The sequence below is a fragment of the Lissotriton helveticus genome, chromosome 3_1, assembly GCF_964261635.1.
Source record: "Lissotriton helveticus chromosome 3_1, aLisHel1.1, whole genome shotgun sequence".
NCBI lineage: Eukaryota > Metazoa > Chordata > Amphibia > Caudata > Salamandridae > Lissotriton > Lissotriton helveticus.
In genome coordinates this window covers 701,009,092-701,024,541 of record NC_136061.1, presented here as the reverse complement: position 1 = coordinate 701,024,541, position 15,450 = coordinate 701,009,092, and the positions used below count along the sequence as shown (strand labels likewise).

Here is a 15,450-nt window from a genome sequence, read left to right as displayed (position 1 = left end):
TGCCTTATTATTAGAAATATTGAGACTGATGGATACTCATGGAAGACACTTATTCAGAAGCTGGGACAAGATGTATGCTGCAAAAAAGCAAAATGACACAGGAAATGCTGCCCAGTGGCCCTTGGCAACAATGTTAATAGAAAACAAATATGTTAAAAACAGAGGAAACCTGGTTATTGAGCCCGTTTTGAGCCCCTTAGAGAACCACAAAAAACAAACTTTTGATTAAGCCTGTAGTTACGTAGACTACACAAACCTTTAGACAGAGACTTAAAAGTGACTGCCCAATCCCCTGAGTGGAGGGCAGCATGATGATGATGTTCAAACTGCCATAGACACTAGGATGTATTATTCATAGCAAAATATGTCACCAACTGTTAGTCCTGGCATCGATGGTATGGTTTTCCCATCATTTTTTGACTTGTGACCATGTTTTTGCTGGTCTTTGGAACACTGCGTACTTTACCACTGCTAACCGGTGCTAGGGTACTTGTGCTCTCTACCTAAAACATGGATTTTACCCAAAATTGGCTTATTTAATTTACTTGTAAGTCCCTAGTTTAAGTACTACCTGTGCCCAGGACCTGTAAATTAAGTTATACTAGTGAGGCTTCAGCACAGATTGTGCCACCCACTTAAATGGCACTTTAGACATGTCTCAGGTCTGCCATTGCAGCCTGCGCATGTACAGTTTTAAACTGCCATTTTGACTTGGCCATTTTTAACACATATTCGCCACCTCAAAGAAAGGCCCTGGACAGCCCAAGGGCAGGGTGCATTAAAAAAATTAGACATGTAATTTTAAGTTTTACATGTCCTGGTTAGGTCTAACAAATACAGGACTTAAAAGACACATATATCCCAGAGGATTTTTTTTCAGTATTTTCCAGATGCACATCAAAGACCATTCATCAATGTCAAATAATTCAATATATTTAAGAAGACGTGTTCAGCACAGCAATACTGGGTGTCTCTTGAACTCTTCTAAATAGTGTGGTTCAGGAAGGCTCCAGCGAGTGACATGGTGCCAGAGGGACAGGTAAATGGAAAGACTATCATCAACTATGAATAGCCTATTCAGACTTTAACGGAATACAGGGAAATGCTTTGTGGCACAATGAGTAGGATCAGGTGAGGGAGGAGGACTGAATCTGGGAAGTACAATTAGGGTTCTGGGCAAATGACAAGTCTCTCTGAATTTCAAGAAATGGAGGAGGCTCAATCTCACACAAGTGACAGGTGCTTTTAATGTGTATAAAAGGACACAGTTCCTATCTAAATCTGATAAAAAAGGCGGAAAGTGTAGAGCCACAAGAGTGTATCATTAATAAGGCTACCATCAAAACAACAATACAACTTCTAGAAGACTACAAGAGTAATTGACAGGTCTGTACTGGCAGAGACAGAATATGAAGTAATATTTCCCTGCCCAAATTTGCCCGGAGAAAATAAATAAATAAATATATATATATATATATATATATATATATATATATATATATATATATACATATATATACAAACGGTGCTCCTTCCGACTTCCTGCTGCCCCGAGGGAATTGGCGTATACACACCGGCGGAGCACGCCGGTAATTATTCCATAAAGTCTGTAAAGGTACTCCAATACGCTCTCAGTAAACATCCACGAGTCAACTCTTAATCCAAGGGAGTTTATTCCAAAAGAAACAACATGTTTCGGCTTACCAAAAGCCTTGTTCACGTCAATTGGAATCGTGCTCACACTGTGTTAATAAAGCATTTGGCAATCAAACAGTCACATGTAAATTATAAACATGGAAAGGGGACTAACAACTCAAAGGGTTGTGAGTGAAAACTGTCGGCCATGTTGGAACGGGCAGAGTTTGCCTGTTAAATTCACATAGGTATACTCTTAGTTGTTGTAATTAAATACTGAATGAATAAACTCACAATTGCGAGATATCATCTATATACTTTTCAAAGAATTAATCATAACTATTCACCAACATCTATATTACTGACATATAGAAATTGCAGACTTACAAATACAACTTCAAGTTCTGCATTAAAATTATATGGGTTGTATGCTAAATTCATCAACCGTTCCTAGCTCGTAAATTAATACGTAAATAAATAGCCTTAACCGAAAGTGATGCCAATATCATAAGACGTGTTCGTACACAAATATGCATTACTCAGTAGCTTCGTTAGGCATCAGAGATTATCGTGAAATACACTCGTATCGGTCATTAAGTTACCAGTAACTATGTTAAATACACATATAATGTCCTCTTATCAATTTTAGAAACCACTTGTGTGTCATAACACTTATTGCCAAATGGTCATCAAAAAACCGCTGTGCTCAGTGATGAAGAATAGACTCAAATGGTCCGTGCTCAAAATTGTAGTGAATGGACCAAATCATTCTCCCTGTAGAGAAAAGAAAACAATAACTATAACCAACATAAAGTGCGTTAAAATGCAGTAATTCTCATACATACACTGTACATGGAGGAGGCATGTGATACAGAAGAACATGACTCTTAATTGCACATAATAGATGACATGGGCACTGTCACAGAAGGGAATAAAATGTGTTAAAAATCAGAAGTTTATAATGCAATAGGCACACAGGGATCATAGAAGCAGCTAGTTTATTCCCTAAGGTGAATTGCAAGTTCTTCATCCTGGTTCAAGCCCCAGGTTCTTTAGACTGAAACTCAACTATATATTTGGATTCTCTTTGTCTGAGTTTTAAGACTCTATTGCCACCTCTGGGGTTTCTCAAGATTTGTTCTAAAATGAAGAATTTAACCTTAGAGGTGTCAGAGAAGTGTTTGTCCCTATAGTGTCGCGCAACTGGATATTTTTCATCGTTGTTTTTTATAGCTCTCAGATGTTCTAGGATTCGTTTTTTTGCTGGACAAGATGTGCTCCCTATATACCACAGTTTGCAAGGACACACAATGACATAAACCACGTGCGTGGTACTGCAAGTAAGGAATTGTTGTATTTCCTTGTGGTTGCCATTGTAACTTGTTTCTTTGGTGAAAACACTGTTCTTGCAAGCTTTGCAATGGCCGCAAGGGAAAAATCCCTTGAGGCCATGTTCGGAACCTACAGAGTAAGAGGTAACATCACTATGGACAAGAAGGTCCCTGAGGCTTTTGCCTTTTCTATAGGTAACACTAGGTCTGTTTGGCAACTCATCTCCTATGATGTTGTCACATTTTAAGATATTCCAGTTTTTTGCCACGATCTTCTTTATATTATGTGACTCGGCATTAAATATGAGAATCAACCGTGTGTCATTGGCTTCTGCTTCATCACTATTCAATTTCTTTTCTGCAAGGGTATCAGATCTGGAAACTGTATCCGCCCGTTCTTTAGCTTTGTGGAGTACCCACTCCGGGTATCCCCTAACTGAGAACCTGGCAAGCATGTTATTAGTCTCTTCCATATAGGTTTCATCAGTATTACAGTTTCTTCTTGCCCTCAGCAGCTCACCATATGGAATACTCCACTTAAGTGTCTCTGGGTGGCTGCTGAGGGCATGAAGAATACTGTTACCGGCGGTACTTTTCCTGAAAAGAGCAGTCTTTATCTTATTGTCAATAATAGTAATTTTGACATCAAGATATTCAGCTGTTTGATTGCTGATATGACTCGTCAGCATTATGTTCTTGTCATTTTTGTTAAGAGAATTGATGAAGCATACAGCTTCCTGTTCATCCCCGTCCCAAATGACAAAAAGATGGTCAATATATCTCCACCAAGTGACAACCTGATGAAGATATTTGTTATGTTCGGGGTCAGATATGATACTCTGCACCCAGTTTCCCATAAAGAGATTCGCGAAACTGGGAGCAAAGCTGGAACCTATCGCAGTCCCGACCATCTGTTTATATAGAACCCCATTGAAGAGGAAGATGTTATTGGAGAGAATATATTTCATCAGACTCAACAGCATCTTATTGTGCTCTCTATATCTGAGTGAACGTGCACCTAAGAATTGACTACAAGCGTCCAAGCCATCCTTGTGATCAATTATGGTATACAAAGATTGTACATCCAAAGTGATCATCAAGTACCCTTCCTGCCATGTGACTTCCTGAAGTTTATTGAGAAAGTCTTTGGTGTCTCGTATATGACTAGGTAGGGCGGCCACCCATTCACGGAGGTAATGGTCTACATATTTTGAGACATGATCCGCTATACTTCCTCTAGATGACACGATGGGCCTGCCCGGGGGATTAAGGGGATCCTTGTGTAATTTAGGAAGCAGGTATAATACTGGGAGAATGGGGTGGTCATTTTTGAGATAGTTATACTCTTCCCATTCAAGGATACCTTTGTCTTTCCACATAGTTAGTTTGTCCCAGAGGTTTGAGATGCTCTCATTGTACATTTCTTGGGACACTGGAATGTAAAATTTCTCATCTTTCAACGGTCTCAGAGCTTCGTTGATGTAAGATTCTCTGTCTAAAATGACCACATTACCGCCCTTGTCTGCCGGGCGTATGACAATGGTATCATCGTCCATGAGGGTTTTAAGTGCCTCCCATTGACTAAACGTCATGTTATTATTGGTGTGTTGTAGCCTGTTCTTTTTATGTTTGTAGGTACACAATGACTTGGCCACACTTTCGTGAAAAGTATCAAGTGAGTCATGATATAATGGAGGAAGAAAAGTAGCTTTGGGTTTGAAACCAGACTTCACACTGTTATCAATAGTAAATTCAGCTTCTTGATTTAATTTAAAATTGATGTAAATGTAAAAGCGCGTAAATAAAGGAAACTTGATCGCGACTACAATGATTATGAAAGCGGTAGGATTCTAACCTTTAGCCGGAAATATGATCATCTGTATGCATCCAATACTATGGCTATGGGAGGACAAGAAGAACAAACAACCCGCCACACCACCCCCTCTTTAACCAGTGAAACGGAATCTGACATCTCAATGGATGGAGCAACCAACATTACAAAACCAACTCGTCAGGTGAATTTTTTAGAGGAGTACAGTCATCTGCGCCGGAGCAGACGGACTGTGAAGGAGACCCCGGCACTTCCAACAATGGGTCAAAGAGGCCGGGGCAGAGGTCGAGGACGGGGAAACGCAACAACCGAGGAAAAAGGTTACAACAAAGATGGAGCAAGAGGCAAGACAAGAGGTGCAAAGGGAAGGAGCAGAGCCCGGGCCAGAAGAGGCTATTAAGTAAGAATGATATTGATACACAGACAGTTATTAATTTCTCTAAAAGATCGATTAATGACACTGAGAAAATGATCTTATGTTTGGGATTATCCTTTTGTCCATCGATGCCTTTTAAAGTTGCTGAATCACGTATTGACTTATTGGAATTTACACGCATGCTCAAACTCAAAAAATGGCATAAATTGAAAAGGTTAGGTTGGACCAGGAAAAGTGAACATATTCGCACTGGGGAGCCAGACAACATTACCGTCAATGACACGGACACTATTGTTAATATGGTTATGTTGGGACAGGATATCATAGACCACGACAATTCGGCTACTCCACATTTGACCACACAAGTGGAGCACCCACCTAGTGATACACAAATTCTACAAGAAGCTGAATTTACTATTGATAATAGTGCAAAGTCTGGTTTCAAACCCAAATCTACTTTTCTTCCTCCATTATATCATGACTCACTTGATACTTTTCAGGAAAGTGTGGCCAAGTCATTGTGTACCTACAAACATAAAAAGAACAGGCTACAGCAAACCAATAATAACATGACGTTTAGTCAACGGGAGGCACTTAAAACCCTCATGGAGGATGATACCATTGTCATACGCCCGGCAGACAAGTGCGGTAATGTGGTCATTTTAGACAGAGAATCTTACATCAACGAAGCTCTGAGACAGTTAAAAGATGAGAAATTTTACATTCCAGTGTCCCAAGAAATGTACAATGAGAGCATCTCAAACCTCTGGGACAAACTAACTATGTGGAAAGACAAAGGTATCCTTGAATGGGAAGAGTATAACCATCTCAAAAATGACCAACCCATTCTCCCAGTATTTTACCTGCTTCCTTAATTACACAAGGATCCCCTTAATCCCCCGGGCAGGCCCATCGTGTCATCTAGAGGAAGTATAGCGAATCATGTCTCAAAATATGTAGACCATTACCTCCGTGAATGGGTGGCCGCCCTACCTAGTCATATACGAGACACCAAAGACTTTCTCAATAAACTTCAGGAAGTCACATGGCAGGAAGGGTACTTGATGATCACTTTGGATGTACAATCTTTGTATACCATAATTGATCACAAGGATGGCTTGGACGCTTGTAGTCAATTCTTAGGTGCACGTCCACTCAGATATAGAGAGCACAATAAGATGCTGTTGAGTCTGATGAAATATATTCTCTCCAATAACATCTTCCTCTTCAATGGGGTTCTATATAAACAGATGGTCGGGACTGCGATGGGTTCCAGCTTTGCTCCCAGTTTCGCGAATCTCTTTATGGGAAACTGGGAGCAGAGTATCATATCTGACCCCGAACATAACAAATATCTTCATCAGGTTGTCACTTGGTGGAGATATATTGACGATCTTTTTGTCATTTGGGACGGGGATGAACAGGAAGTTATATGCTTCATCAATTCTCTTAACAAAAATGACAAGAACATAATGCTGACGAGTCATATCAGCAATCAAACAGCTGAATATCTTGATGTCAAAATTACTATTATTGACAATAAGATAAAGACTGCTCTTTTCAGGAAAAGTACCGCCGGTAACAGTATTCTTCATTCCCTCAGCAGCCACCCAGAGACACTTAAGTGAAGTATTCCATATGGTGAGCTGCTGAGGGCAAGAAGAAACTGTAATACTGATGAAACCTATATGGAAGAGGCTAATAACATGCTTGCCAGGTTCTCAGTTAGGGGATACCCGGAGTGGGTACTCCACAAAGCTAAAGAACGGGCGGATACTGTTTCCAGATCTGATACCCTTGCAGAAAAGAAATTGAATAGTGATGAAGCAGAAGCCAATGACACACGGTTGATTCTCACATTTAATGCCGAGTCACATAATATAAAGAAGATCGTGGCAAAAAACTGGAATATCTTAAAATGTGACAACATCATAGGAGATGAGTTGCCAAACAGACCTAGTGTTACCTATAGAAAAGGCAAAAGCCTCAGGGACCTTCTTGTCCATAGTGATGTTATCTCTTACTCTGTAGCTTCCGAACATGGCCTCAAGGGATTTTTCCCTTGCGGCCATTGCAAAGCTTGCAAGAATAGTGTTTTCACCAAAGAAACAAGTTACAATGGCAACCACAAGGAAATACAACAATTCCTTACTTGCAGTACCACGCACGTGGTTTATGTCATTGTGTGTCCTTGCAAACTGTGGTATATAGGTAGCACATCTTGTCCAGCAAAAAAACGAATCCTAGAACATCTGAGAGCTATAAAAAACAACGATGAAAAATATCCAGTTGCGCGACACTATAGGGACAAACACTTCTCTGACACCTCTAAGGTTCAATTCTTCATTTTAGAACAAATCTTGAGAAACCCCAGAGGTGGCAATAGAGTCTTAAAACTCAGACAAAGAGAATCCAAATATATAGTTGAGTTTCAGTCTAAAGAACCTGGGGGGTTGAACCAGGATGAAGAACTTGCAATTCACCTTAGGGAATAAACTAGCTGCTTCTATGATCCCTGTGTGCCTATTGCATTATAAACTTCTGCTTTTTAACACATTTTATTCCCTTCTGTGACAGTGCCCATGTCATCTATTATGTGCAATTAAGAGTCATGCTCTTCTGTATCACATGCCTCCTCCATGTACAGTGTATGTATGAGAATTACTGCATTTTAACGCACTTTATGTTGGTTATAGTTATTGTTTTCTTTTCTCTATAGGGAGAATGATTTGGTCCATTCACTACAATTTTGAGCACAGACCATTTGAGTCTATTCTTCATCACTGAGCACAGCGGTTTTTTGATGACCATTTGGCAATAAGTGTTATGACACACAAGTGGTGTCTAAAATTGATAAGAGGACATTATATGTGTATTTAACATAGTTACTGGTAACTTAATGACTGATACGAGTGTATTTCACGATAATCTCTGATGCCTTACGAAGCTACTGAGTAATGCATATTTGTGTACGAACACGTCTTATGATATTGGCATCACTTTCGGTTAAGGCTATTTATTTACGTATTAATTTACGAGCTAGGAACGGTTGATGAATTTAGTATACAACCCATATAATTTTAATGCAGAACTTGAAGTTGTATTTATAAGTCTGCAATTTCTATACGTCAGTAATATAGATGTTGGTGAATAGTTATGATTAATTCTTTGAAAAGTATATAGATGATATCTCGCAATTGTGAGTTTATTCATTCAGTATTTAATTACAACAACTAAGAGTATACCTATGTGAATTTAACAGGCAAACTCTGCCCGTTCCAACATGGCCGACAGTTTTCACTCACAACCCTTTGAGTTGTTAGTCCCGTTTCCATGTTTATAATTTACATGTGACTGTTTGATTGCCAAATGCTTTATTAACACAGTGTGAGCACGATTCCAATTGACGTGAACAAGGCTTTTGGTAAGCCGGAACATGTTGTTTCTTTTGGAATAAACACCCTTGGATTAAGAGTTGACTCGTGGATGTTTACTGAGAGCGTATTGGAGTACCTTTACAGACTTTATATATATATATATATATATATATACAACAAAGTTTTGCCTGCAAGGAGGAGAAGAGCCCACAAGCAAGGTTCAGAATTCGGCTTTTATTCAGTGTTAGGAGCAGCTTGCGAAATGGATCCAAATCCAGCCAACAGCTTTCAAAAGTCAGCCTGACGCGTTTCGTTTTTTAAAACTTCTTCAAAGGCTTTTGACTCGGGCTCCAAGGCAAACAGTTTGTGGGCATCTATACAGCAATTTATCCTCCGCCTCAATGGGAGTTGCCAAACACATGGCCTCATGGTAATTGTAGTGTCCTGTCCCCCTTCAGTGAGTTGCCAGCCTCGGGGACCACTTATTATCCAGTTCAATAAAACCACAGTGGGGTGTGCTGCTTTGTACCTCAAAAGCGCAGTTGTCCATTATCTTCCAACAGCAGCCCCCATGCTCCCTTTCGGTGGCGATGTAAATCGTCTCCGTGGGGAGACAATTTACAATGCCACCGAAAGGGAGCAGGGGGGCTGCTGTTGGAAGATAATGGACAACGGCGCTTTTGAGGTACAAAGCAGCACACCCCACTGTGGTTTTATTGAACTGGATAATAAGTGGGCCCGAGGCTGGCAACTCACTGAAGGGGGACAGGACACTAAAATTACCATGAGGCCATGTGTTTGGCAACGCCCATTGAGGCGGAGGATAAATTGCTGTGTAGATGCCCACAAACTGTTTGCCTTGGAGCCCGAGTCAAAAGCCTTTGAAGAAGTTTTAAAAAATGAAACGCGTCAGGCTGACTTTTGAAAGCTGTTGCTGGATTTGGATCCATTTCGCAAGCTGCTCCTAACACTGAATAAAAGCGAATTCTGAACCTTGCTTTTGGGCTCTTCTCCTCCTTGCAGGCAAAACTTTGTTGTATTTGAGCGGCATGTCTGAGCCGCGGAGAGAGCCCTGGGGCTGTGTCAGCCCACCACGGAGACGATTTACAATGCCACCGAAAGGGAGCAGGGGGGCTGCTGTTGGAAGATAATGGACAACTGCGCTTTTGAGGTACAAAGCAGCATACCCCACTGTGGTTTTATTGAACTGGATAATAAGTGGGCCCGAGGCTGGCAACTCACTGAAGGGAGACAGGACACTACAATTACCATGAGGCCATGTGTTTGGCAATGCCCATTGAGGCGGAGGATAGATTGCTGTGTAGTTGCCCACAAACTGTTTTCCTTGGAGTCCGAGTCAAAAGCCTTTGAAGAATTTTTAAAAAACAAAACGTGTCAGGCTGACTTTTGAAAGCTGTTGCTGGATTTGGATCCATTTCGCAAGCTGCTCCTAACACTGAATAAAAGCCGAATTCTGAACCTTGCTTGTGGGCTCTTCTCCCCCTTGCAGGCAAAACTTTGTTATATATATATATATATATATATATTTGTTTTCAGGCACGTTATAGTTAGAAAAGAGCATTTAAAAAACCTTAGAAATTCACTGAAAAAACCATAGATTTCAGGGACGTTATAGTTATCTGGACATTTCACTCGTACAAAACCATAAAAATTCCCCCGTTATAGTTAGTTCAGCTAACTATAACTCGCGTCCCCGCAATGCACTGCTGATGACGTCACATATTACGTAATTCATGACATGGTTAATGACATCACTGATGACATCACAAATGACATCACTGATGACATCATCCAGGTCAAAATCTGATGCACCTCCTCACACTCATATATAACCTTTGATTATGGTAGTCTGTAAAATACAGACTACCATTTTCGAAACCATCAAAACACCAATCCCCGGGGCGTGTTGGGGAGTTAGTGCCCTCCCCACAATTTTTTTTAAATTTTTTTTAAACTGAGCCCCGGGCAGGTTGTCTTTTTTTTTTTCCTCGACCGGATTCGCAACCCCCAGTGCGAATTTGGCTGATTTAAAAAATAAAATGCTTTTTTGGGCCCTGAGGGTCCTTGTGAGACACCCTGAGCAGGCCTATGGGGTCAGGGTGTGTCTACCCTGCCCCCTTCTCTTTTTTTTTTTTACTTTTGATTTTCTGTTTTCTTGTTCGGTTTTCAGTTCTACCGAGTCACAAGATGGCTGCCAACACTTCCTGGTTTGGAGTGTTGACAGCCAATTAGAATAAAGCTTGTGGTCGTGGTAGCCCATTAGAATGAAGTTTGTGGTCGGGAGGGGTCGCGACACCACCACATCCCTAGATATCTAAACCTTTATTTTTTTAATTTCTCAGCAACTAATAGACGGATTTACATCATTTTAAAAAAAGGTCGCTTTCTGATCCAAGCACTACCTTTTTGTTAAATTTGGGATAATTATGTTCAGTAGTTTCGGCTGTAGCCTTGCCAAAAATTTCCTATGGGAAATTGATTTTTTGACTCTTATTTTTTGAATTTCTAAAAAACTACTAAATGGGTTTACACTATTTAAAAAAAAGGTCGCTTTCTGAACCAAGCTTTACCTTTTTGCCAAATTTGGGGTAATTCCGTTCAGCAGTTCAGGCTGTAGCCCACCTCAAAATTTCCTATAAAAATTAACATGGGGAAAAAGCATTTGGGACCCCCCTTTTTTCTCAGCCCCCGCTTGACGAATCACCCCCAACTTTTAGGATAGGAGCGGATGGACTTTCGCAAAGATTCGTCAAACTACACCAAAGTTATTAGCAAATCAAAAAATGCTTTTCCTATGGAAACAAGGTTCTCACTATAACTACCTACTGGCGACCGCCAGTAGGATGTATATATATAAATATATATATAACAAATTAATGTTGCATTCCAGTAGTACTATGTTAAGTGGTTTTATTTACCACTACCACCAACGTGTTTCACCATTCAGGCTTGTTCACGGTTAGGGAAGTCTGTTTACACTTTCAATTTATACTGCTATTCCCATGTGCCATCATGAGGCATTCTGGGATGCGTAGTTTCCTTATGGTTTTACAGACATTGTAATATACATTTATTTACAGATATTTAGTGTTGCATTACATCCACTTTTAGTTTCACACTTCCAATGTTTGAGTGCGAAAGCAATTGCCACCTATAGATATATATATTTTTCACATTAGCTCCATGGCATTACAGGGTCTCAAAGAGACAAAAAAGCACAGCAGGAGTGTGTGGACAGCAAACTCATTTTGTCTAAGATGGTGAGACAGGCTGCTTAGCCTTCTGGTCAAGTCTATACAAGCCTATATTACTGGATATTACAGAGAAGAAATATCATGGACATTATCAATCAATCAATCAATCAGGGGTTTGTGTAGCTCGCTACTCACCCGTGAGGGTCTCAAGGAGCTGGGGGGGCGCCGTCTCCGGATCAGTTGAAGAGCCAGGTCTTGAGGTCCTTCCTGAACGTGTGTAGGGTCGGGGAGCATCTGATGTCCACAGGGAGCGTGTTCCAGGTTTTGTCTGCGATCTGGGAGAAGGCTCTTCCGCCGGTCCCGTTTCTACGGATGCGGGGGACCTCTGCCAGGGTGAGGTCTGCGGAGCAGAGGTCCCTCGTGGGTACGTGGAAGGATACTCTCTCGTTGAGGTATTTGGGTCCGATGTTGTGGAGGGATTTGTAGGCGTGGGTGAGGAGTTTGAAAGTGAGCCTCTTCTTGACAGGGAGCCAGTGAAGGCCTTGTATGTGTTGGGTCATGTGCTCCTGGCGCAATGTTCCCAGGACGAGTCTGGCTGCAGCGTTCTGGATGGTCTGGAGTCGGTGCATGAGAGTTTTGTTGATTCCGGCGTAGAGGGCGTTGCCGTAGTCTAGTCTGCTGGTGATGAGTGCGTGGGTGACGGTCCTTCTGCAGTCGGGGGGTTTCACTTGAAAGTCTTATGGAGGATGCGCAGGCAGTTGAAACTAGCTGAGGCGATGGCATTGATCTGGCAGTTCATGGAGAGGGAGGAGTCCAGGATGATACCGAGGTTCCGAGTGTGGTCTTTGGGGGTGGGTGGGCTCCCGAGGGTGGAGGGCCACCAGGTGTTGTCCCAGGCAGAGGAGCAGGGGTCGAGGATTAAGACCTTGGTCTTCTCTGAGTTTAGCTTCAGGCAGCTGCTGTTGATCCAGGCTGCCACGTTCTTCATGCCCTCCCGAAAACAGAGTCTATTGTCTTTGGGATTCTTACTGAGCGAGAGGATGAGCTGGGTGTCGTAGGCAGTTGATTTCGGTGGGCTCGGAAAGGAAGGAGGGGGGAGTCGGATCCTCTGGGTTCTGCGGGAGAGGAAGGATGGATCCATTCAAGGGCGGTTACTTGAATTCCTGCGTCATGTAGTCTGGCTGCGAGGGTGCGATGTGACACGGTGTAGAAGGCTGCAGAGAAATCAAGGAAGATGAGGGATGCGGTGTCTCCCTGGTCGAGCAGCAAGCGGATGTTGTCATTGGCGGAGAGGAGGGCGGTCTCGGTGCTGTGGTTGCTGCGGAATCCAGACTGGGAGGCGTCCAGGATGGAGCTTTCTTCCAGGAAGGCGGTCAACTGGGTGTTCACTAGTCTCTCTGTGACTTTGGCTGCAAAGGGGAGCAGAGAAATGGGCCGGTAGTTCTTCCGGTCCATTGGGTCGGCCGATGGCTTCTTGAGGAGGGGTTTAACCTCTGCTCCCTTCCAGTCATCTGGGCAGATGCCTGAGCTGAGGAAAGCGTTCATGGTGCGTTCTAGTTCGGGTGCGATGACGGTGGCGGCCCTGTGGAAGATGTGTGGTAGGCAGGGGTCTGTTGGGGCTCCGGAGTGGGTCTTCTTCATGGTAGCAGTGATGAGTTCGGCGGTGGCTGGGTCCCAGGATGTGATGGTGGGTTTATCTGCCCTGGGCGGTGTAGTTCGTCTCAGGTTCACTGAAGTTGTCGTAGAGGGCCTTGATCTTCAGATGGAAGTATGAGCTGAGTTTGTCGCAGAGTTCCTTAAGGAAGGTTTACGCTTTGTGTAGAGCATCCTCTGAACCAGGCAGCCAGAGTAGATCTCCAGTAGTGGATAGAGCTTGGAGAGGTTGGAGCATTTAGAAGAAGGATATTAGAAAAATAGGTTTCTCTCCTAGATCTTGTAATAGAACCAGACGCAGCAGATCAAGCTGGTTTGCATTTTGTGGGTGCATCTGCAGGTGGTGTCTACAATGTAGGGGGGCTCCTTCATGGTGAATGTGTCGGGTCATACACAGTGTCCTGTCGCATTTTTCTGAGGTTGGAAAGTATTTCAGTTGTAAGGGACTTGAATGATCTGGCAGAAACCCACTCTCAGATATTAGAAGAGTTGACCAATGATTTCTGGCACATTTGACTGGCCAGGCAGGTAAATAATCAGGGCGGAATATTTACCGGGGAGATCAGAATGTGATAGCATTATCACAACCGCAGCACTTCAGGAATGCAAATTACTGGATGCAAAATTGCAGAATTTACAATATCTTAAGAAAATTTGGGGACCTTTCCAAAGAGGAATTTTTGCATTTTGACTTAATAGAGCAGTATGTCTCTATTTCAGTTGGCAGCCAGGCCCAATGGCAACAGTAGTTGATGTGGTTCCTTTAACATTTGAATAAATCGTTGCCAAGGCGTCAGATAGGAACTCCTTCCTTTTCAGATTTATTTATTTATTTATTTATTTAATGACATTTATAAAGCGCATACAATTACCCGTGGGCGTCTCGGATGATTAGCAGGACAAACATCAGGGGGCGCAAACGTCAGTGGTAACGATCACACCATGGTGGACCACATATGTGTACTTTATGGTTGCATTACAGCAATTGTGGAAAGTTCCAATGCAGCTGTCCTACAGAATACTGAAGAAATTTTAAAGTAGCATATAGAACATTGCAGCTGCTGCATGAAGGATTTCAAGAGACAATGGGATATTTGGTATAAGCTTACTCCCATATACAAGAAACTTGGGCAGCTGGTACCAAAGAATGTTGCAGATAGCATGGATTATATGAACTACTGGCTGAATAGAATTTTCATCCCATTTCAGCAGATTTCATTCAATTTAAAAAAAAAATTGTGAATCACAAAGTCATAGTGATTTGCAGATTACAGCCAAGATGCAATTGATGACAAACTGATGGAGCAAAAGTCTGTGGGTCTACAGACTGATAAAATCATGAACCTGCAAGGATTCACTCTCCCGATTCTAAAATGGCTTCTTACAAATACTAACCTAAGGGAAAAAACAGGTTCAGTTAAGAAAACAATGAGAACATTAATGTCAAAGCCTTAATGACAGACAAGGTTTCCGCCATATCTACCAGTGCTATGTTCAACGCGGCAAGATGAATTTTAACTAACATCCCAAACATGTTTTCAACTTTTTTTTGGACAGACCCCAGATATGTGAAATCAAAAACGGTATTTTGAAAGCTGTGGAAGGGTCTGGAGCAACCTACATTTCACTCTTTCTTTGTATTTCATCCCACTTAACAACACAGCTTTGCTGGTGGGGAGTGAGTTTTTAAAAAGTGTAACGCCTATCACTGTTTCCTAATCTAGAATGGGGTCGATATTCGATATTCGTAGCTGTCCTGAAGAAAAGTCACAATTCTCTCCACAAAAAACTCAGAGGCCAGAATGATCACGCTCAAAGTTGGGTGATAAATCTAATGTCCGTGTAACAGAATTTGTAACAGTTAATGTGTGTAAACCTCTATCTAGATCTATTCTAGAAATACACCCAAAGTCCACTATTTGACGAGAATGGGAGGGGACATCAGCGTAATCACGAAGGAAGTGAAATTAAGTCGTTGGGTGACATAAAAAGAAAAGGAAGAGCCTTAGAGTTGAGAGAAATGTACTGAGGT

The 15,450-nt window shown here is 42.0% G+C and overlaps 1 protein-coding gene across 7 annotated transcripts in view; it reads right to left on the bottom strand.

Moving 5' to 3' along the window:
* ELP4 (elongator acetyltransferase complex subunit 4) overlaps positions 1–15,450 on the bottom strand; it is a 1,619,784-nt gene that overhangs the window by 794,256 nt on the left and 810,078 nt on the right. The window lies entirely within an intron of this gene.